The 22,171-nt window shown below is 41.8% G+C and overlaps 1 protein-coding gene across 1 annotated transcript in view; it reads right to left on the bottom strand.

Moving 5' to 3' along the window:
- SIDT1 (SID1 transmembrane family member 1) overlaps positions 1-22,171 on the bottom strand; it is a 113,088-nt gene that overhangs the window by 77,076 nt on the left and 13,841 nt on the right. The window lies entirely within an intron of this gene.

Genomic DNA, 22,171 nt, shown 5'->3' with positions numbered 1-22,171 from the left:
CAGAGCCCGACGCAGGGCTCGAACTCACGGATGGCGAGATCATGACCTGAGCTGAAGTCGGCCGCTTAACCGACTGAGCCACCCAGGCGCCCCTCTTTCTATGTTTTTTACAAGTAAGGGGTTGTGTTATAGCTAAGGGAGAAAAATTATTTAAGTATTCTCATTAGTGATATTATATAGATCACAATTATGAAAGATCTTAAAGCTTTGAGACTCCCAATTTAATCTTTTGGAACATGTCAATAGGGGAAAGTTCAAAATTATAAGTAATATAATTCTGTTGCATAAAGAGGATGAAAATGAGTTTAATTTAAAATCTGGTTTGGTTTTGCTAAATTAATGAGGCTGTAGGCTCTATTAGTTGGAACATCAGATTATAAATCAGAGATTATTGGTTTCCATTATTAAGCATGGCCCTGTTTTCCTGTGTGATCTTGAAAAACAGAGTCTACTTATAAAATAGCTAAAATAGAATTTGCTTTTCCTAATGTGTGTTGTTTTAGTAACTATGTTATTTTCAGAAGGTGTATATCTTGGGAGTGTTTAGGTTCTTTGATCTTTCCTTCCTTCCCTCCTTCTTTCCACCCTTTCCTGCTACCCTTCCACGGTCTCTCCAACATTCATCAAACATCCCCTGAGTTAAGAGCACTGGGATATGAAGTGGGCATACTAAAGGCAATCTTTTTTTTTTTAATGTTTATTTTTGAGACAGAGAGAGACAGAGCATGAACGGGGGAGGGTCAGAGAGAGGGAGACACAGAATCTGAAGCAGTTACCTTTTTTTTTTTTTAATGCTTATTTTTTTTTATTTTGAGAGAGTGAGCCGGGGAGGTGCACTGAGAAGAGGAGAGAGAGAATCCCAAGCAGACTCCACACTGTCAGCACAGAGTCTGATGCAGGGCTTGAACCCAAGAAACATGAGATCATGACCTGAGCTGAAACCAGGAGTCAGATGTTTAACCGACTGAGCCAGCCAGGTGTACCTTGAAAACAATAATCTTAAATTTGGTGCTTATCATTTCTGTGTATGTATATTTTACTACAGATGGATGATAGGTAGATAGATAGGTAGATAGATAGATAGAAAGAAAGGTTTTGCTTGTTTACAAAGTTTATGTAAATGAGATCACGCAGTATGTATTCTTCAGCAACCTGCTCTTTCTCTCAACTGATATTCTTCAGTGACCCATACTGGTCCATATCATAGTTTATTTATTTCATTCTTGTTCATAATTCCTTGTGCTTATGTAAGAGGGTTCTTCTTGGGTATAAACTTAGTGGAAATGCTGGCATGTAATGTGAACCCATATTCAGCTTTAGCAGAGATTGCCAACTTGCCCTCTGAAGTGGTTGTACTAAATAACATTTTCATAAGCGATATGCAAGAGTTCCTGTTTCTCTGCATCCTTGAAAATGTGGTATCATACTTTTGAGGCTTTACCTTTCTGTGAGTGTAGAGGGCTAAACATCTTTACACATATTCTTTGGTCATTCTTCACCTCTGCAGTTGCTCTTCATATAGGCTTTACCTATTTTTCTGTTGAGTTGTTCTGTTTTTCTGTGATTTCTATATGTTCATGCTCCTGATGTTTTGTCTGTTATATATGTACCAATAACATCTCCTATTCTATGGCTCATTTCTTTCCTTCATTCATGGTGTTTATAGTTTCTTGATTTCACAGTGAAACAATAGGAGAAGCCTATATCCATAGTGGTGCTCAATGGAGTCAGGGATTCAAAATGGTGATAATACTATGATCTGACCAAGCACTGTGTGCAGACTGGGATGCAAGAAGCTTGGGTTCCAGTCATGATTCTTCCATAGCTGAGTATCCCTGGGGAAGTCACACCACCTCTATGTTTTGGGCTCCTCATCTGTAAATAGTATCTTGGGACTAGATCCTCTTGAGCACCTTCCCAGATACAATAAATTTCTCTAATGAGTCAAGGTCATGTGCACAGGCAGGCAATGACAGGACCTATGTGGACAAGTCCAACTTAAATACAGTTGGGGGAATGACCAACCAGCTTCTGTGCTGTATTGCCTGACTCCCCCACACAGATAGCCACTTTGATCCTTGTGTGCCCACAGTACCTGCTTACATTGCTACCACAACATCATCACATTATGCTGTTGGTGATAACATCATTTGTCTCTCTGACTAGATCATGAACTCCTCAAGGACAAGATTATCTTTAGGGGCACCTGGGTGGCTCAGTTGGTTAGGAGTCCGACTTCGGCTCACGTCATGATCTCACAGTCCATGAGTTCGAGCCCCGCGTCGGGCTCTGTGCTGAGAGCCTGGAGCCTAGAGCCTGCTTCAGATTCTGTGTCTCCCTCTCTCTCTGCCCCTCCCCCACACATGCTCTGTCTCTCTCTGCCTCTCAAAAATAAGAAAACTAATAAAAATAAAATAAAATGAAATAAAGGTAATTGTTTTCAAAAGCTTTGAAGGAGCTGAGACTTTATTTACCCCCATTGCCACAGTTTCATTGATACTATGGAAGACAGACTTCTGGGTTAGGGACAAAGGACTTTATTCCTCTTGTCACAGCAAGCAGCATGAACATCAGCACGTTTGCAACAGTTCCTCTTGCCATCAAGTACCACTAAGGTGATGTGAATGGGCCCGGATTGCTGCCCATATATGGGTAGGCTGCACAACAGAAGAGGAACCGTGAGCTTAGGGAATGCATATCTTTTATAATGGGCAGCAAACCTGCCTCACCTTTGCTCCAGAGACTGACACTCTATCTTCTGAGGCTGTTTGCTATACAAATATTCTTGAGACAATAGTATGGAAAAAAATTCAGTCAGTGTCTCCCTGTAAGATGTGCAGAAATCAAGAGACCCATGAAGAACTGTCTCCCCAAAATGATTACTCTGGGGGATGAAGGACATCTGAGGACAGTCTAGAATCTAGCTACTTTAGGGTGGGGGCAAATAGAGAATTCTAATTGTCTTTTTGTTTCTAAAAAAATTTTTTTTTTACATTTATTTATTTCTGAGAGACAGAGATAGAGCATGAGTGAGGGAGGGGCAGAGAGAGAGAGAGAGAGACAGGGAGACACAGAATCCGAAGCAGGCTCCAGGATCTGAGCTGTCAGCACAGAGCCGGACATGGGGCTTGAACCCAAGAACTGTGAGATCATGACCTGAGCATGAAGTTGTATGCTTAACTGACTGAGCCACCCAAGCGCCCCTTGTTTTTTTTGTTGTTGTTGTTTCTTAAGCTGAGTTGTGGGCACACAGGTGTTGCGTTATTTTCTATACTTGTTTACATATCTAAAATATTTCATAATAATAAAAAGGAAGCCATGATGTTTTACCCATTTCTGAGGGACAGCCCTCAGTTTATGTAGTCTCTTTGTTGTTCAGGGATGCAGCAAACACTCAGTTACCAACACACTCTTGTTGCTCTTCTGGCTTATTTTGTTATAGTCTATCCTTATTTTAGTGCTGGACCTGCTTATGCTAACTTCACTGATTTCTCTCTCTCTCTCTCCCTTCATCTCTCTCCCTCTCTCTCTCAGCTAGCTGCAGAACTTTGCATTGTCTTTGCTCTAAATAACACAGCTCATTTCCCCACTGCTTTACCCTGGAAAAGAAATATGGTCAGGGCCATATTGCCCTGATGAAGCTAGCACTGCCCTAAATGGTAAGCTGCCTAACCTAGATTCTGTACCAGGCATACGAATTTCCTAGGTCTGCTATGACAAAGTACCACAAATTGGGTGGCTTGAAACAACAGGAAGGAGGTGGCCTGGAGTCTGGAGGCCAGGAGTCTGAAATCAAGATGTCAGCCAGGCCACATTACCTCTGAAACTCTGGAGAGAATCCTTTCTTGACTCTTTGTACCTTTTGCTGGTGGACATCAATCCTTAGTACTCCTTGGCTGGCAGCTACATCACCATAGTGTCTGCCTGTTGTCACATGGTGCTTTTGTTACAGAACCAGGCTGGAACGCTGGTGGAAAAACCAAGCAGCACTTGGAGATCTTGGTGGATTGGAGATTTATTTAACATTGGCAGGCTTAGAGGAGACCATTTCCTCCAAAGATCTGAGTGCCGAATCCAAGTGGGAAGGGTAATTTATAGCTGTCAGCCTCCATATATGGGCAGGGGGGGGGGGTGTTCATGCACATGGCAAACAGGGCAAGAAGAACCCTGAAGAGGGGTTTCTAAGGAGCTTGTTTTAGTCCCATCGGCCATCTTTGGCACATTACTTTATTCATTTCTCCAACATTCCCCTCTTTGATGCCTTTTAAAAAACTTTCAGTAGGCATCACCTTTCAGTTTTACAGGTTGTACTCTCGGAAGGCTAAGATACGTGCTGCAGTTTGGCGAGCAACAGTGTTTTCAATAAAATGTACCAGGGTATTTAGTATGCAGGAGCCAATGGTCACAAGTAAAATTGTGGAAAGGAGGGGCCCTGCCAGGGCAGGGAGCCAGGGTGCCCAGTCTGTGAGATCCCATCTTCTCCACTGACTGATATTTTCCTGTTACCTATGTTGAATTCTTTCCTTGAGTTCCTTAACTTTAGTCCTGACTGTTCCTGATTGGTTTACAAATTAGCAACATTCCTCCCCCAGAAAGATACAAGTCCCTCCTTTTTCTGAAGTGAGGAGATCGAGGGCTCGCCTATTTTGGAGGGACACTGCTGCCAGGGAGTTTTTTTGGCTTTGTCAGGTTACCAGGGAGTCTGCCATCCGTTCCACGTCCAGCTTGTTGGTGCAGTCTCTCTCAGTCCAACAGCAAGAAGCAAGATCAGGGCTATGACACCAGAAAGGGGCAAGGGCTGGCAGAGTTGCATCCGAACCCCTGGGCTCAGTCCACACGTTGATTCCTCAAGCTTCTGCCATGCACAGGCCAGCCAGCTTCTGGGGTGTGGCTGGAGCAGGGCTGGAGATCTCAGGGGTCAGTGTCTTTTTGAGGGTCAGTTTAAGTGGGTTCAATGGATCTGGATCACTTCTCCAGGTTGTGGGTTCCTCTGAATTGGCCTTCTTAACTCTGGAGTGATGGACCCATGGGGTGATAACCTGAAACTGAATCCTCTATTTGGTTGTATATCTGTAAAGTCCACCTCCAAGTCTTCGAAAGGGGCGGGTTTCTGATAACTGTCAGATCAGGTTTAGGGAAGATATGGTTTGCATATTTAGAGATCCATCCTGTTTTCTAGTTGTTTAAATAATCATATGCCCATGGGGTCTTATTATTATCCCCACAGAATAATAAGCACAGATTGTCTATACATGAAATACTGTGACGATTTTTCTGCAGTTTACCTCAAGTTGTCTAGTTTAGGTAAACAACAAACATTTAAAGACAGTCACAACTAGAATTTAATATCCATAATGGTGCATTGTTGAAACATAGTTTTTCTCTCTAAAAACCCCCCTTTCCAGAGATAGCCAAATTGAGACCAATGCATTTGTAGAACAAGTCCAGTCTTAACAAACCTGGCCTAATTATTTATATAAGCCCAGCAAGAATAGCGATTGATCATGAGGATCTTTTGAAGTTTGCTTTTCTGGAACCTTTCATAAGGAATCTCCAGGTTGAACTTTTAGTAGCCTCTCCAGGCCTTAGAAGCCAAGCCAAATACTTGCCATCAGACAGGCCTGCAATACCTGTAGAATTGGGCAAATTCATCTTCATGAGGTCCCCAAGATATCCTGAGGTTCCTGCATCTGCCAGGAAATGACCTTCTTTACTCACCTGGTGGGGCTGCTGGGAGCTCTGTAAGCAAGGTATCAGGCCAACATTTCCAAGGGTCTTTATGGCTCCATGTTTCATAAAGCCAACCTTAGTTCCTTAAAGTTGTCTGGTCATATCTGAGTCTATGAATGTCACTCTCAAATATGACCTTCCAGTCAAAACTTTGGTAAAATAACCAGTATTTCCAATGGTGACCAGTTATAAGATGAACAGATTCTTATTGAACTTATGCAAACAATTGTAATTGTCAGAAAGAAAGAATACTCAGAGAGTTTTTGAATTTCAGGGGAATTATGTAGAGAGAAAAGATGAATGCTTCAGTTCACAAATGAATACTTTATGACATTTTTGTATACCATAGATATCTTGAGAGAAAGTTTCCTTAATCTGTAAGAGGAAACATTAGAGAACCAGCAATATTTTTAACAAGAATCACAAAACTATAATCTTCCTCAGTTCATTTAATCACCATGTTCTTAATCCTTGTTCAATTAGAATGTAGCTTTTTAGTTCTGGAAATTCTTACCCATTATAGTACTAATCTTAAAGATGTCAAATACCTATATTTGTCCCCAAAGTCCTTTTTATAAATCTCCTTGAAGAAGAAACATGTTTTGGTGAGAGAATAAGAACAATTATAAATAACAAAATCTCAGAAATAGACATTGTTAAAGATCTGATGAAAGTTCATTATGATGCAATTGACAAAGAAATTCAGTTATTTCCGTGATGCATAACACTTCAAGTAATCAGAATATTAAGTGATGACATTATACCAAAACATTAAAACTTTAGGAACTGCATATATTTGGACAGTTACAGCACTTTTACCTGTGCAATACAACCTAAGGGTTACCATTGTATGACAGTGCTTTTCCAAGTAACTTAGCATCCCAAATAAAAGGGCCCAATTGGTCAAAAAGACTTCACCTGCCATTCAAATCCTGGGAAATTTGTTAAAACCCCAGGATGTCATAAGCACATCCTAAATAGGATTACAGATCATTACAGATCTTAAAATTTTATTTACTCAACCAAGGTGGCAATAAAAGATCCCAAAGGTGAGTGTATAGCATTATATAGTTGTTACCAAAAACTAGCTCCTTTAACATTGAGAAGTTTTAACTAAGTAATCAAAGACCTGGTAGAAATGAAACCTAAAACTTTGGCTTTCCCGGAAGACAAACCTTTGTTTGCATTGTCTTATCAAGAGCAGATCAACGGTCCAAGAAAACTTTGTAATTTGAGCACAGAGAAAAGCAGAATTTCAACCTTATACCAGTGTACTTGTAAAATTCCATTCATCTCAACCTTAGTCCATCCTGAGCACACATAAAATTCCTTTCCAAAGATTTCCCTTCACGAACCTTCTACAACTTTGCTTTGCCTTCAAACTTTGTCCCAAAGCCATTTCTCTCCAAATAACCAGTCTCATTTAGAACAAAAGTACTTTCTTCTACCCTCAATAAAACTGTATTTCCATTCTTTATATCTCTTACATACCTCCTACTTTCCTACATACAGGATTGCTTTCTTTATTTCCATCAGTCTTAAGTACACTTAGTAGGATTTTAACTCTTAGGAAACCTTAGTCTCCAACTGAGGACTTAGTAACCAACTGAGAGGTGTTTACATCAGAATTTTTTTAGATGGTAAATTCGTGAACCAGTTAAATACAAAGCATGTTTTCCAATAGGTATGAATAGCCTTGATTTCTTAGCAATAAGAAGTTAAAAACACAAACCTATGTTCAATAATCAAAGCTTTAGCATTCCATCCTATTTGGAAAGTTTCAGGTAACCAAGGACCTTGAAAGTTATGTTAACAATTACCCATGAAAACTTTAAGACAGACAAAATTAACTATCATTAACAAATTGCAACAGAGATAACATGAGCTTATTTGACCTTTGCTGATAACTTTAAAGATAGGTCCAACAAACTTAAATTAGTTTAAACACTGAATATGTTTCACCTGTGTCCACCTAAAAGTCAATCCATTTTTCCCCATTGTCAATTTTCACCTGGGGCACCAGTGGAGGTATCTGAAATGGGTGGTCCAAGGGGGTGCACTTTGCTCCTTGACCTGGAGGGTGGGAGGAGGAACCAATGGTGCCTGAGACACTGAGGATTGTATAGGACCACACCCAAGTTGGTACAGAAACGTGAGGGGGAGGGGAAGGCAGAAGCAGCAACTGCTTGGGAATATTCCTTAAAGTCCCTGTCCCGAGGTAGACTAACCACATTTGGCTCCAATTATAGCCGTTAACCTGGGAAATGAGGGAGAATCCCTCACATCTATTAGGCAGAGGAACAGGGAGAGAGAGTCAGTGTCCCCTTTAGTCTGATTCTATCTTGGCTAGACCAATAAGGTCCCCTTCTTGGGGTTCCTCCTGATATCGGCTGGATTTCTGGGACTTTCCCTCGTTGGGACACTTATTCTTTTTAATGTCCTTCCCTTGCAGTAGGTTCATTGACCACTTGCTAAGGAGGTTCTGGGCCTCCCCCCTTTTGGCGGCTAGACCTTCCCCATCCTTTTGTCCTGGCTCTTTTGTGCATCTGGAGCAAACAGGGTTTAAGCCTCGCAAAGTCTCTTATAATAATGCCAGGGGCATGGGGGGAAATCCCCTTGCTACTGGGCATATTTATGGGCTTCTCAGCCCCTGCTCTGGTCTCTGGAGGAGAGCCTCTTGGTACCAGCACATGTGGGAGGGGAAGAGAGATGGGCAGCAGTGATGGAGAGACAGGCAGGGAGGAGTTTCAAGCTCAGGGGCAAGGGGGAGGGACCCTGATGAGTCATAAGGAGGAAGAAAGATGATATCTTCCTCTGTCTCCTGTAAACACTAGGGGAGCGGTGGGTCACTTCTTTGGCTCCCTGGGTGAGTTTCCAGGTAAAGTGGCCAAAACTCCTGCCTGGCTCCACCTGCCATGGACAAATCACACCTAAGGCAGAGCATTTCGGGAAATTTCAAGCCAGGAGTTGATGCATGGAATTTGATCAGGCTGACCTGGGTCTCTGGAGACAATATGCCAGATGCAGCGGACCATCCGGACATCAAAGGTTCCCCCAGAGGGCCCCCACACACACCAAAAGTGGGCCATTTCAACTCACACGGGCCCCCAACATGCCAGGGGCTATCCCAATTCCAGTCTCCCAAAAACCCCTTCCTTGCTCCGTCCTGACCCCACAATGCTTCCAGGAGGCAGAGTCGCAAAGACAGAGGGATAGGGGTGCCCCCTCTAATGAAGAGACCAGTCAGATGCCCATATGGCTGTGTCCCAAAGGAACTTAGGTGACGCTTAGCGGTAGCGGTCTCAGCTTTGTGACTTACAATCAGAAACTATTCTGATGCCGCCATAGACTGTGTGCCATTCACCATGGAATCACAGATAGCCCACTCAGACTTCTTGGGCTTTTGGGGATCTTAAGGGTGCCTGCCCGTGGAGCCACAGAATCGAACACAGCAGGCAAGTTAGACTGAGTCACACATTCACATTCACATACACACCAGAGGTTATTACATTCCCTCCCACAGAATTCCTACCTGTGAGACTTCTGAGGTCTCCGGGAAGTGATCAAGTCCCCTTTCCACTCTTGCGAGTGGGCCTGACTAGATTGGGCCCCAGCCTTACCAGTTCTGACATCGGGTACAGGTCCTTACCTGTCAAGTCTCCTTGAGTCTGGCGGGGATGGCGGAGTGGGGGTCAGTCTGAGGCAACCTAGAGGGAGGCTGCCAAAATTCGGGCAGGGCACGCCTTCTCCCTTGCGATCCCTCATTCCATCACCGCCTCGCCATTCTCCCAAACCGGTGGCAACAATGGGCCAGCGCAGTTGGGTTTCCCAGGCAGGGAACCAGCCGGAATGCTGGCAGAAAAACCAAGCGGCACTTGGAGATCTTGGTGGATCGGAGATTTATTTAACGCCAGCAGGCTCAGAGGAGACTGATTCTCCAAAGATCTGAGTGCCGAATGCAAGCAGAAAGGGTAATTTATAGTTGTCAGCCTCCATAATTGGGGGGAGGGAGGTTTTGCACGTGTGGCAAACAGGGCAAGAAGAATCTAGAAGAGGTTTTTCTAAGTCAGAGACCAGAGCTTGTTTTAGTCCCATCGGCCATCTTTGGTGCATTACTTTATTCATTTCTTCAACACTCTGTGTGTCTGTTTCACAAGCTGATGCCCTTTCTGTGCATGTCTGTATCCAAATTTCCCTCTTCTTAGTGCCAGAAATAAAATCTAGGTCTACATATTTTTCTTCACTATGGCGTAAATTTACAGAAGATAGTTTTCTAAGGCTGATTCAGGAATAAGGAATTTTAAACAGTCACATCAATAACTATAGAAATTATTTTAATGCTTATCTCTCTTTTAAAAAAATCCAGTGTGATTTTTTTCCAGGGTCCACCTGAATGACCTCATCTTTACTTGATTACAGCTGCAAAGACCCTACTTCCAAATAAGGTCACATTCATAGATTCCAGGGGTTAGGACTTCAACATATATTTTGGGGGGGGGGAGGGAACATAAATCAACCCTAACATTAGATTTATAGGATTTTTAAACAATAAAGTCATTCTCCAAGACTCTGAATCTCTCTGTGACTATCACTGTATCTTCAACTTGTACCCACCTGCCAAGACCCTTTGAGCTGAGTGAAGCAGGCCTGCTGGGAGGGTCCATTATGTGACTATTGTATGAAAACAGCTTCCCCTGAGCAAAGTGGCCTTGCAGTTCTGAATCCCTTTCTTTCTTTTTAAAATTAATTTATTTTAGAGAGAAAGAAAGAAGGAGGTGGGGGGGGGACAGGGGCAGAGGGAGAGAGAATCTTAAGCAGACTCCACACTCAGTGTGGAGTCCAACATGGGGCTTGATCCCATGACCCTGGGATCATGACCTGACCTGAAATCAAGAGTCTGATGTTCAGCTAAGTCCCCCAGGCACCCTATGAATCCCTTTCTTATTAGAGGTTATAAAGTCCTATTAAATGAAGCATTTCATCCCCAAATTTTCATAACTACTAGAAGGAATGAAGTTACTTTAATCACAGATTATACCTTTTTTTTTTTTAAAGAGATAAGCATTAAAATAATTCCTATAGTTATTGATGTGACTGTTTAAAATTCTCTCTGCCTGATTCGGCCTTAGAAAACCATCTTATGTAAATTTATACCATAATGAAGAAAAATATATAGACCTAGCTTTTACTTCTGGCACTGACATCTACTATCTGGGTGACCTTGGACAAATCACTTAAATTCTCTGGGCCTCAGTGTCCTCAACTGTAGAATGGGAACAGTAACACCCAGGCTATCCACCTCCATAGACTATGGGCAACAGTATTCTGTGACCTGCAGAGCACCAGGCCCAGCAGAAAGCAGAGGTGTCCCACCAGGGCTTTGGGTTGGGCAGTGCTTTTCCACTTTCACAGACACACCAATCGGTGTTGATGTCTTTCATGTGTGCAGACACACTTGTAAGTCCAATTGTCCCTGGCAAAGGAGAAGTTTATATGGTTCATCTCATGTAAGATATTAATTTCCTCTCACCATTTGGCTTCTAGCTTTCCTGGAACAGTGTATTCATCTTGTTGAAAAGAGCAGTTTACCCTTGGGAGCTATTTATTCTCTATAGTTGTAGATTCTCAGCATTTTGCATTCAAAGCACTTTTTTCTTCTTATTTTATTTATTTATTTATTTATGTATTTATTTATTTATTTTTTGAGAGAGAGAGAGAGAGAGAGAGAGAGAGAAAGAGTGTGCATGAGTGCGCTAGGGGCAGAGAGAGGGAGACACAGAATCCAAAGCAGGCTCCAGGCTGTGAGATGTCAGCACAGAGCCCGATGTGGGGCTCGAACTCATGAACTGTGAGATCATGAACTGAGCCAAAGTTGGACACTTAACTAACTGAGCCCCCAAGGTGCCCCTCAAAGCACTTTTCTAAGCACCATGATTTACATACCTCATCTCACCAATTTCATTATGCCAACAATAATCTACACACAAATATATATATATATAAACTTTCCTCTTTAGGCTTATGATTTAAATTTTATATTGAGCATTTCAATTCCAATAAAAACATGGGAAACATTAAAGAGAGGTATAATAATTGGCAGGCCAGGAGTACAGAACAATACACAGTCTAAATTCCAGCTGCTTGGCAATGGACTTTGTTCATTCATTAAATATTTGACTCCCTGTCCTGTACCAGGCATTGCTCTGACACAGGAGATACATTACTAGGCAATGTTGATATAGTGTGCCCTCATTGAGATCACAGGTTTGCCTATGGAATGCCAATTAAACAAGGAATTGCATTAATATTTAAGTTCCTGTAGAAGTCCATGACATAGATTTTCAGGTTGAGTATTATCCTAACGAGTGAGTAACATTAACCAGAACAAGAGAAATGTCCAAACAAAGGGAACAGTGTAGTAGGTATGAGGAAGGAGGGAGGGAAGGAAGGAAGGAGAAGGCAAGAAGGAGGTTTGAAAAATTAAGAGAAAATCAGTTTGACTGAAGCTGACAGTGTGTGAGGAATATTACAGTCCTGAAGAGTCTTAAAGCCATGTGGGAGAGGTTGGGGCTTTACTCTAAGGGCAACAGAAAGCCTTTGGAGGGTTTTAAGTGCCACCACCCCATTGCCATGGCCATTTCTGGAAACCAAGGTTGCCTCTGTTGCTGCTGAACAGCTGCTTCCCTGCATCATTTGCCCCCAAATCAAAGTCTGGATTGGTAGTACCGAGGCCACAGGCCATGCTTGAATTTGGTGTGTGTGTGTGTGTGTGTGTGTGTGTGTGTGTGTGTGTGTGTGAAAGCAGGTGCTGCTGTTCCACCTGTGTACAAGAAGGAGCTCTTGCTCCAGCAGAGACTTATGAAATGAGGGATTTCCCCAAACATATAGGAATGGAGCTCAGATGTTAGGCAGTCAAACCATGGCCAAGTTGGAAAGTCTTTTACATGGAACACCAAGACCACTCTATACAACAAATATTCCACACAGCACACTGGGAACTGCTGTCCTACATATTTTCTTCACAAGAATGGGTGTCAAGTATATCCCAAAGACCGTAACCTATAAAACTTATGGACTGTATTACCCAATTTTATACTCAATTGTATCATTTTTTCCATGTTTTATATTTGGTCATTGTTCCATGCATTTGTTTTGTCTCTCTTGGAAGATTTTATCTATGACATATTTGGGATCTAGCAATGTATCTGACAGTACATACACTACAAGTATTTACCTTTTTAAAAAAAATGTTTATTTATTTATTTTGAGAGAGAGAGAAAGAGCACAAGTGGGGGAGGGGCAGAGAGAAAAGGAGAGAGAGAATCCCAAGCAGGCTCCATGTGCTGTCAGTGGAAAGCCCCAAGCGGGGTTTGATCTCATGAACCATGAGATCATGACCTGAGATGAAATCAAGAGTCAGACGCTCAACCAACTGAGCCACCCAGGTGCCCCAATATTTCCTGTTTTTATGTGAGTGGGGATAGTCCAGCTAAGCTTGCAGCTTTCAACAAGCCCTAAGAAAGCACTCCCATGATGTTGAGTAAGTGGCTGTTATTAATTCTTCAGCATTATTTCTACAAAGATTTCTTTCTCCCTATTTGTTTTCTTGTAGGGCCTCTATTATGTTGATGTCATGACTGGGTCTGCCCTCCCAATTTCTTAATTTTTCTGTTGATATCCTACATCTCTTTAGGTAGATCCTCCAGTTCTCTAATCCACTGTTCATTCTAATATCCAACCCATTGCTGAGTTCTTTATGTAAAAAGTGTTATTTTTAACTCTGAGGTTTCCAGTTGGCTCCTCTTTATAACTGTAACCTGCTTTACTTTAACAAAGCCCTTCTGTCCCCATCTCTTTCAGAATATTCACTTTGCTTAGTTTAAAGTCTTATTCTTCTTGTTTGTTAATTCAGCTACATCTGGTAAAGGCCATCCAGTTTAACATCTCTCAGGTAGCTTCCTTCTGCAGATGTGTTGTTATTTTATCCTATGAGCTTGAATTCCCTGGGGTATCAGCTACCTGTGGCAGTACTGAGAACCCCAGAAGGGAGGTGTTAAACATCAGGGGGTTTAGAATAGAGGGAGGTTCAGAGAAGGAGAAAGAGGGAGAGAATCCAAAGCAGGCTCCATACTCAGCATGGAAACTAATGTAGGGCTTGATCTCATGACTGTGAGATCATGACCTAGGCCAAAATCAAGAGGGACTGGAAGGAAAGCCCCCTTAGGGTAGACAGCCTCTGAGTTGACCACACCCCTTTTACCCCCACACACGGGTCCAGTCTGTTCCCGCTCCATATAATTTTACTTCTACTCCCCATTCACACACTGTTTTGCTCCCATTGTAATAGGCCAGCCCATGAACTGTGAAGGGGGTTGAGGGGAAGGAGGGAATGCTTAGAGACAGCAGGTGGACAGCCACAGTGGTTATCCTCTGCACTCAAGCAGGCCCTTGCAGACCTTAGCTCGTGGAGCCCAGCCAGCCCTGGGCTGGGGTTGCTGGTTTTCTCTCTCACAAGGGCACTAAGGCAGGGCAGGTGGCAATCCACCTAGGCCAAACTGACGGAGGCAAAAAGCACAACAAAAAAGCCTTCCTTCAACCTATTCCTCACCAGTGGCCTCTTACATTGTGGGCTGCCATTTACCTCTAACTCCAAGAGCTAACCATATTCTGTCTCTCCAGGGTTTCTCATAGACTTTGAATTAGTTCCTCTGTCCCCTGACCTTCCTCCGACTTTAGGCATCTCCAGACTTGCTTCCTGGGAGACAACTCCCAGGTATCGGGATCTGATAATCTCTTCTGCATGATCCCTTTTCTCCTCTTTACCTTTCCTGTCTTTTTCTATCTCCCACTTAAACTCCATCTCCTTATAATTCCCTCACTCTGGAGTACAAGTGGAGAGGGTTGAAGAGGGAAACATAATTATTTTATGGTTTGAGGCAGAATTCAAGGATCCACTCCTTAGATTTTATTTATATGCTGAGTGATTGCACTGCAGGCAAGTTTCATCTAGAGCTATTCTGAGGCCTAATTAATTAATGCTTTGAAGATGGGAAGGCACTAGAAAATTATTGTTATGGTTGTCAGAGTTATGATCTGACACTTATAAGCAGTTTTTTTCTGTAGTGGCATTAAATTTATTTTATTTATTTAAAATGTTTGAGAGAGAGAGAGCAAGAGCGAGAGCGAGAAAGAGAACATGCGAGCAAGGGAGGGGGAGAAGGAGAGAGAGGGAGAGAATCCAAAGCAGCTCCATACCCAGCATGGAACCCAGTGTGGGGCTTGACCTCATGACTGTGAGATCATGACCTCGGCCAAAATCAAGAGTTGGATGCTTAACCAACTGAGCCACCCATGCACCCCTGTAGTGGTATTTATTGCTAGACCGGTGCCATTTATAATTTTAAATAAGTATTGTCAGGATATAATTATTACTTATAGGAAACTGCTTTCTAAACAAGACAAAACTGATCGTCTGCAAACATCTTCCGAAAACAAAATTTCTTGAGGTTAGCAGAAGAGGCCTCAGGGAAGGCCATGTTTAAGAGATGAAACTATTTGTAATCGGAATGAACATGGTGACTGGGATGCTATATGCTACTTGAAATTCTCTGATGCTCAGATTAGATGTTCCTCTTTAATGGGCATAGATAGAATGCTATAGCACCCATTTTTCTGCCTCTCACATCTTGGTCCCTGACCACGTCTGGATTCATATAGCTGTCTTTGAACAAATGCCCTTGCTTGAGAAGACTGCATGAGAAATTTTGGTGGAGTTGACTCGGGGCCTACCCAGCATCCAGATCCTTTGCATGTTTTAGAGGAGCTTCCTCTACCCTATCGAATTGTGTGTTTTGTGGGAGGCAAGGCTGCTGCTGAATGCCAAGGGAGCCAAGAATACCACCTATGCTCAGATAGTTGGATGCTTCCACTTGGTATGTTCAATGATGATTACATGATACAAAGATGAAGGGAGAGTTTAGAATTCACTGGCAATACAGACACCAGTAGTGTCCATGGCAGCAGGGTCCAGGGGTGACCATATCTAATGGTAGAGGAGGTGGTGGTTCCCAGTGGAGCATCTTGATGAAACCATTCTATAGCGTGACTGTTGCTACAATTTCCTACAGTTTAGTCTCTTTTGGTCTCCAATCATAGCCTGAGTCTGGCATCTCAGGTTTGTGAGCTACCTAATATCCTTCTAATAAGTTATTTTTCTGGTTAAGTTAGCCATTTGATTTCTGTTGCTTGCAACTAAGAACTTTGCCTAATCCTATATTCTCTTTCCTTTTCTACTTCACTCATACTGCAGCTATTTTGGAAACTTACTGTCCACAAGCCAAACCCCCTCTGCATACCCAAATGTCATCCTATTTGCCTCTCCTTATTCCCCACTTTTTGTCCCTTTATTATGCAGATAAACATTGTCTCTGTCCTAGAAAGCTGTAATTGCTCTGCTTTGGTGAAAATGGTATGGGGAGAGAGTGGGAACAAACATGGAATTTCTTTTTGCAAATATTGGAAAGGACAAAAAAAAACCTATGAGCATTTTCATGTCAATTGAAAAAAATTTTTTTAACGTTTATTCATCTTTGAGAGACAGAGAGAGAGATAGGATGAGTGGGGAAGGGGCAGGGAAAGGGGGAACACTGAATCCAAAGCAGGCTCCAGGCTCTTAGCTATTAGCACAGAGCCTGACACAGGGCTTGAACTCACAAACTGTGAGATCATGACCCGAGCCGAAGTCAGACGCTCAACCGACTGAGCCACCCAGGCGCCCCTCATGTCAATTTTTAATATATTCTCCCAGTTTAGATAACTAAAATGGTTATGAGTCAATTTGTCCACAACAGGGCAGTTAAATCTAGAGAGACAGAAACAGTTGGTCATTCCTGTTTGCTATGGCTTATCTTCATGGCTGTTTAATGGAGATCCAGAAATACCAGTTCTCAGGATTAATCCTGTCCTTGAGTGACACATAGGCTAACTGCTTGGGTCTCCAAGCTGCCCTGTGTCTGTCGCAAAGGAAACCAGCACTGATGAAAATCAACCACCAAAGAGATGAAGCTCAGTCCTCTGGGTCCACAGGGAGTCCAAGTAACATCATGGTTGGTGGGTGGCTACGGCTCTGAAACACTGAAGAAAATCTGCCAACTTCTACGTTTTACTTAGTGTCAGTCCTGCTGGCCTGACTCAAATAGATGAAGGAAATTGTAAGGGAATCCAACATAAAGCATGATCAAATGACCTGACTGAAAGCGTGACTGTGGTATTTTAAATTATTTGTTTTGTTGTTGCTAAGTATACAGATGTGTTCTTGTGGGAGGGAGAGTGGTCTAGTAAAAATATCTTGAAGAAATATACTCGGGAACTGGAGTTATGTTCCGGGATTTGCTTCACACTAGTTACATGATTGTGGACAAGTGACTTATTTCACTGGCTTTCAGTTTTCTCTCCTGTTGAGAAGACACTGGGTGATTTAAAAGGTAGTTTTAGCTCTTAAGTTTTAAAATACAATTATCCCTGGGGTGCCTGGATGGCTCAGTCAGTTAAGTGTCAGACTCTAGTTCAGGTCATGATCTCGTGGTCTGGTCCGTGGGTTCAAGCCCCACGTCGAGCTCTGTACGGGCAGCCTAGAGCCTAGAGCCTGCTTTGGATTCTGTGTCTCCCTCTCCCTCTCTGCCCCTTCCCTGCTCACACTCTGTATCTCTCTCAAAAATAAATAAACCTAAAAAAAATTAAAAATAAAATAGGGGCACCTGGGTGACTCAGTCAGTTTAGCATCCAACTTTGGCTCGGGTCATGATCTCATGGTTCATGGGTTTGAGCCCTGAGTCAGGCTGTGTGCTAACAGCTCAGAGCCTGGAGCCTGCTTCAGATTCCATGTCTCCCTCTCTCTCTGGCCTCCCCAGCTCGAGCCCTGTTTCTCTCTCTCTCAAAAATAAATAAACATTAAAAAAACAATAAATAAAATAAAATAAAAATAAAATAAAATAAAATAATCCCTTTCCATCCCAATTGTTTCAAGTGATACTTTATATGTTTCTTTTAGTGATAGAAAAAAGAACAGAAAAAAGTCTCAAATGCAAGCTTAGTTACGCTTCTGTAGCCAAAAAGACTTGACAAGAAAATCCTGTTGATGTAAACAAAGGAAATAATGGCACGCAAAGTCAACACAAATATATACTGACTTTCCAAATAGCATATGTTCTTCATCCTCCACTACTGGTATTATTAAAAAAATTTTTAAAAATGTTTATTTATTTTAGAGAGAAAGAGGCAGAGTGTGAGCAAGGGAGGGGCCAAGAGAGAGGGAGACACGGAATCTGAAGCAGGCTCCAGGCCCTGAGCTGTCAGCCCAGAGCCTGACGCGGGGCTCGAACTCATGAACTGAGAGATCATGATTAGAGCTGAAGTCAGATGCTTAACCCACGGAGCCACCCACGTGCCCCTTCACTATTGGTATTACTCAAATTCTATAGCAAAACTTTTTAAAAATTAGGAGACCAGCTCTCTAGTAACTGAGATTACCCACCATGGCTTTGAATGAGGAAGTAAGAAACAAAACAAAATGAAGAAGAAGGAACGTCCTTACCAGTAGCAAAGCCTCAAACAAGAGGAACAGCCAGAGAAAAGAAAGAACCTTGAAGGACCAACAGTATTCGTAAAAGATTTGCAAGACAAAAAGGATGGGAGAAGCAGGCAGCAGAAGATACACAGAAAAAAGTAGCAACAGAGAATGGTAGAGATTAGAGGTGGTGGCAGCAGAATGGAAGGCTGGGAACGATGACAAGAATAATGAGCCCCAGGTAAGGAGCTGCTTCAAACTCTTTGGTCCAAGGTGGGCTATAAATGTACACACACACACAACACTGTAATACTAAAAACATAGGGTTTTCTTTTCAACAAATGGTGCTGGAACAATTAGATGTCATATATCAAAAAAAAAAAAAAAAAAAGATTCTAGACAGAGACCTTATACCTTTTACAAAGTAAACCTAAAATGGATCATTAACTTAAATGTAACATTCAAAGCTATGAAATTTTCAGAAGATAACACAGGAGAAAATCTAGGTGATCTTAGACTTGGTGACAACTTTTGAAATACAACACCAAAGGCACGATTCATGAAAAAAAAATTGGTAAGTAGTACTTTCTTAAATTTAAATACTTTTTTATTTATTAAAAACTTTTTTAATGTTTTTATTTATTTTTGAGAGAGAGAGAGAGCACAAAGCAGGAGAGGGGCAGAGAGTGAGAGGGAGACACAGAATCCAAAGCAGACTCCAGGCTCTGAGCTGTCAGCACAGAGCCAAAAGAGGGGCTCAAACTCACTAACCGTGAGATCATGACCTGAGCTGAAGTCGGACGCTTGACTGAGCTACCCAGGTGCTTGAGTACTTTCTCAAATTTAAAAATGCCTGCTCTGGTAAAAAAAAAAAAAACAACACTACTTTTTTAAAGCTTAATTTATTTTGAGAGAGAGAAAACCCACAGATGTGGGAGTGGGGAGGGGCAGAGAGAGAAGGAGACAGAACCCCAAGCAGGTTCCTCAATGTCAGCACAGAGCCCGATGAGGGGCTTGAACCCACAAACTGTGAGATCATGACCTGAGCTGAGATCAGGAGTCAGATGCTTAACCAACTGGGCCACCCAGACACCCCATTTTATTTACACGTTTAATGGTCCAATCAATGGTAAATACTCCAGGTAGCCAGAGGGTACTTTTACTCAGGACTACATGCTACTTGATGATTTAGATAAACTTTAATTTTGCCACCATTTTCAGAAATAAAGTATTTTATTTAAACACTTATGAGTTTAGCCAAAACATGTGGTCTGTACCTTCAAAGAAGCCAATACTTTCATAATTACATATAGATACCCCTGGCCAGCCTTGGGATCAACTATAGAAGGCTGGGTCCCAAATAAACTTCCTTAAAATTATGGGCTGAGAACTAGTTCTTGAAAAGCTTTTCAGTGGAACAGAGGGAAAATTTCCCAGTTCTTGGGAGCTATGACAGGGAAATGGATTCCTATAGATTTCCTGTCAGAAAAGAAGGCTTACACTCAACTTTCTTTGGACACATTTTTCAATATAAGATACCTTCAAACCAGTTTCACTCTTCTTATCCAACCCATTGAAAAATCCCTTGTTCCATCTTGTATAAAATCAACATTTGCATATCCTTCTTTCTAACAGCAAAATCAATTTATTTGTCTATTATTGTCACTTCAAATAAACTGAGGGGATAAGGCAAATGAGAATTTGAAGTAATTAATTACTACAGCAAATCATTTCAATTAATTTTATTATTAATAACATTTAATATGTAATGTACATTTGCTATATGACACTCAGCTTTGCTTTTTCTCTCTCCAGGAATGGAGCACTATCTTTTGACAGGTAAATCAATTGTTTCTCCTGTATCAATAATTTTACACATGTTCTTAGAAACTCATTACATATGAAAGCAGAAGGATCTCAAACTGAGGACTTAAGGGTTAAGTCGGACAGTTGGTTCTTATTGCTGACCTTAGCTTTATTTATTATTATTTTTTTAATATTTATATTTTTGATCGAGAGACAGAGCACAAGTGGGGGAGGGGCAAAGAGAGAGGAAGACACAGGATCTGAAGCAGGCTCCAGGCTCTGAGCTGTCAGTACAGAGCCTGATGTGGGGCTCAAACCCACGAATCATGAGATCATGACTTGAGCCAAAGTCAGATGCTTAACCGACTGAGCCACCCAGGTGTCCCTGCTGACCTTAGTTTATTTTGAGCAAAATACAGGTCCTTAGGTTTTGTTTTGGTTTTGGTTTGCATAGCCACTAAAATACCTCAAAAAAAGACCTTCAAATTTTCCATTTTCACAATATCCAAGAAAAGAAAATAACGTTTAAAAATGTATTTTTTTTTTTTTTTGGCGAAACAGAAAGGACTGTGATTCTATTGCCTGAAGCATCATGATATGTTTGATATTTTCCTTAGCAAATGAGCAGAAAGGATGGTGAGGCCCCAATTCGAACAGCTCATTAGATGTGCCTTTAAATCATTAATGCACCATCTTGGTGTGTTGATGTGGAGCTTCTGTTAGCCCCAGAGTTAAACAATGTAGGAAGAGCTGGCTGTCAAACTCTGGCTGCTGCATGGCAACGTGTGATAATTATCAATCAGTCTGAAAGGAAAAAAGAAATACTGGCATCTTCTTGAAGCAAAGAAGTTTCATGGTTTCACAAGTATTAAGTCCCTTGGTCTTTTACATTCAAGCCAACGGGGAGAAATGACACAGGAGACCCTTCAGGTAACATGTTGAAACCAAAGCGGGAAAGGAACGAACACTGAAAATCCCTACATATTGTATCAGATACCTTAAAATACCCCTTCAGAAGGGGGTAACACAACAATATCATCAAAACAAAATAACAACCAAAAAACGAAACCCAAAACTATAGCAAGCCTGACATGGCACTCAGGAAGAAACAAACGGAATGTGAGAGAGAAACAAAATGGAACTTTAATACAAGCTCAGCACTGGTGGCAAAGGTGGAGGTAAAAGAGGGAGACAAAATAAAACACTTCCAGGTGGTGGAGCCCTACGGGAAGCCTCTCAAAAGAAAAGAAAACCAACCAAAGGAGAAAAGAGTAGTGTTTTAGAAACAATAATTTAAAGATTTCATTTACTGGCTTTTATAAGACAAGGAGTTAGAAATGATCTTTTTGGCAAGAAATTTCTCCTACTTGTCAATAGTTAAGAAAAAAATTAGGGATGCCTGCCTGGCTCAGTTGGCAGAGCATATGACTCTTGACCTCAGGGTCGCAAGATTAAGCCCCGCATTGGGCAGAGAGCTTACTTAAAAAAAAAAAAAAAAGTTGTATACATTCTTTACATTCTTTACACTCATATGTGGAATTTAAGAAACACAACAGATGAACATAGGGGAAAGGAAAGAAAAATAAGATAAAAACAGAGAGGGAGGAAAACCATAAGAGGCTGTTAAATACAGAGAACAAACTAAGGATTGCTGGAGGAGGTGGGGGGGGGCGCTAAATGGATGATGGGCTTTGAGGAGGACCCTTGCTGGGATGAGCACTGGGTGTTGTAAGTGATGAATCACTAAATTCTATTCCTGAAACCATTCTCACAGTATATGTTAACTAACTTGGATTTGAATAAAATAATAAAAAAAATATAAAGCCAAGAATTAAAAAAAGGGGCAGGGGGCACCTGGGTGGTTCAGTCAGTTAAGTGTCTGACTCTTGATTTCAGCTCAGGGCATGATCTCATGGTTTGTGAGTTCAAGCCCTGATTCGGACTCTGTGCTGACAGCAGGGAGCCTGCTTGGGATTCTCTCTCTCTCTCTCTCTCTCTCTCTCTCTCTCTCTGTCCCTCCCACAAGCACACACTCTCTTATTCTCTCTCTCTCTCAAAATAAATAAATAA

The sequence above is a fragment of the Panthera uncia genome, chromosome C2 (genome assembly GCF_023721935.1).
Source record: "Panthera uncia isolate 11264 chromosome C2, Puncia_PCG_1.0, whole genome shotgun sequence".
Taxonomy (NCBI): domain Eukaryota; kingdom Metazoa; phylum Chordata; class Mammalia; order Carnivora; family Felidae; genus Panthera; species Panthera uncia.
Note: the sequence above shows the minus strand (reverse complement) of the source record. Positions and strands in the feature narration are given on the sequence as shown.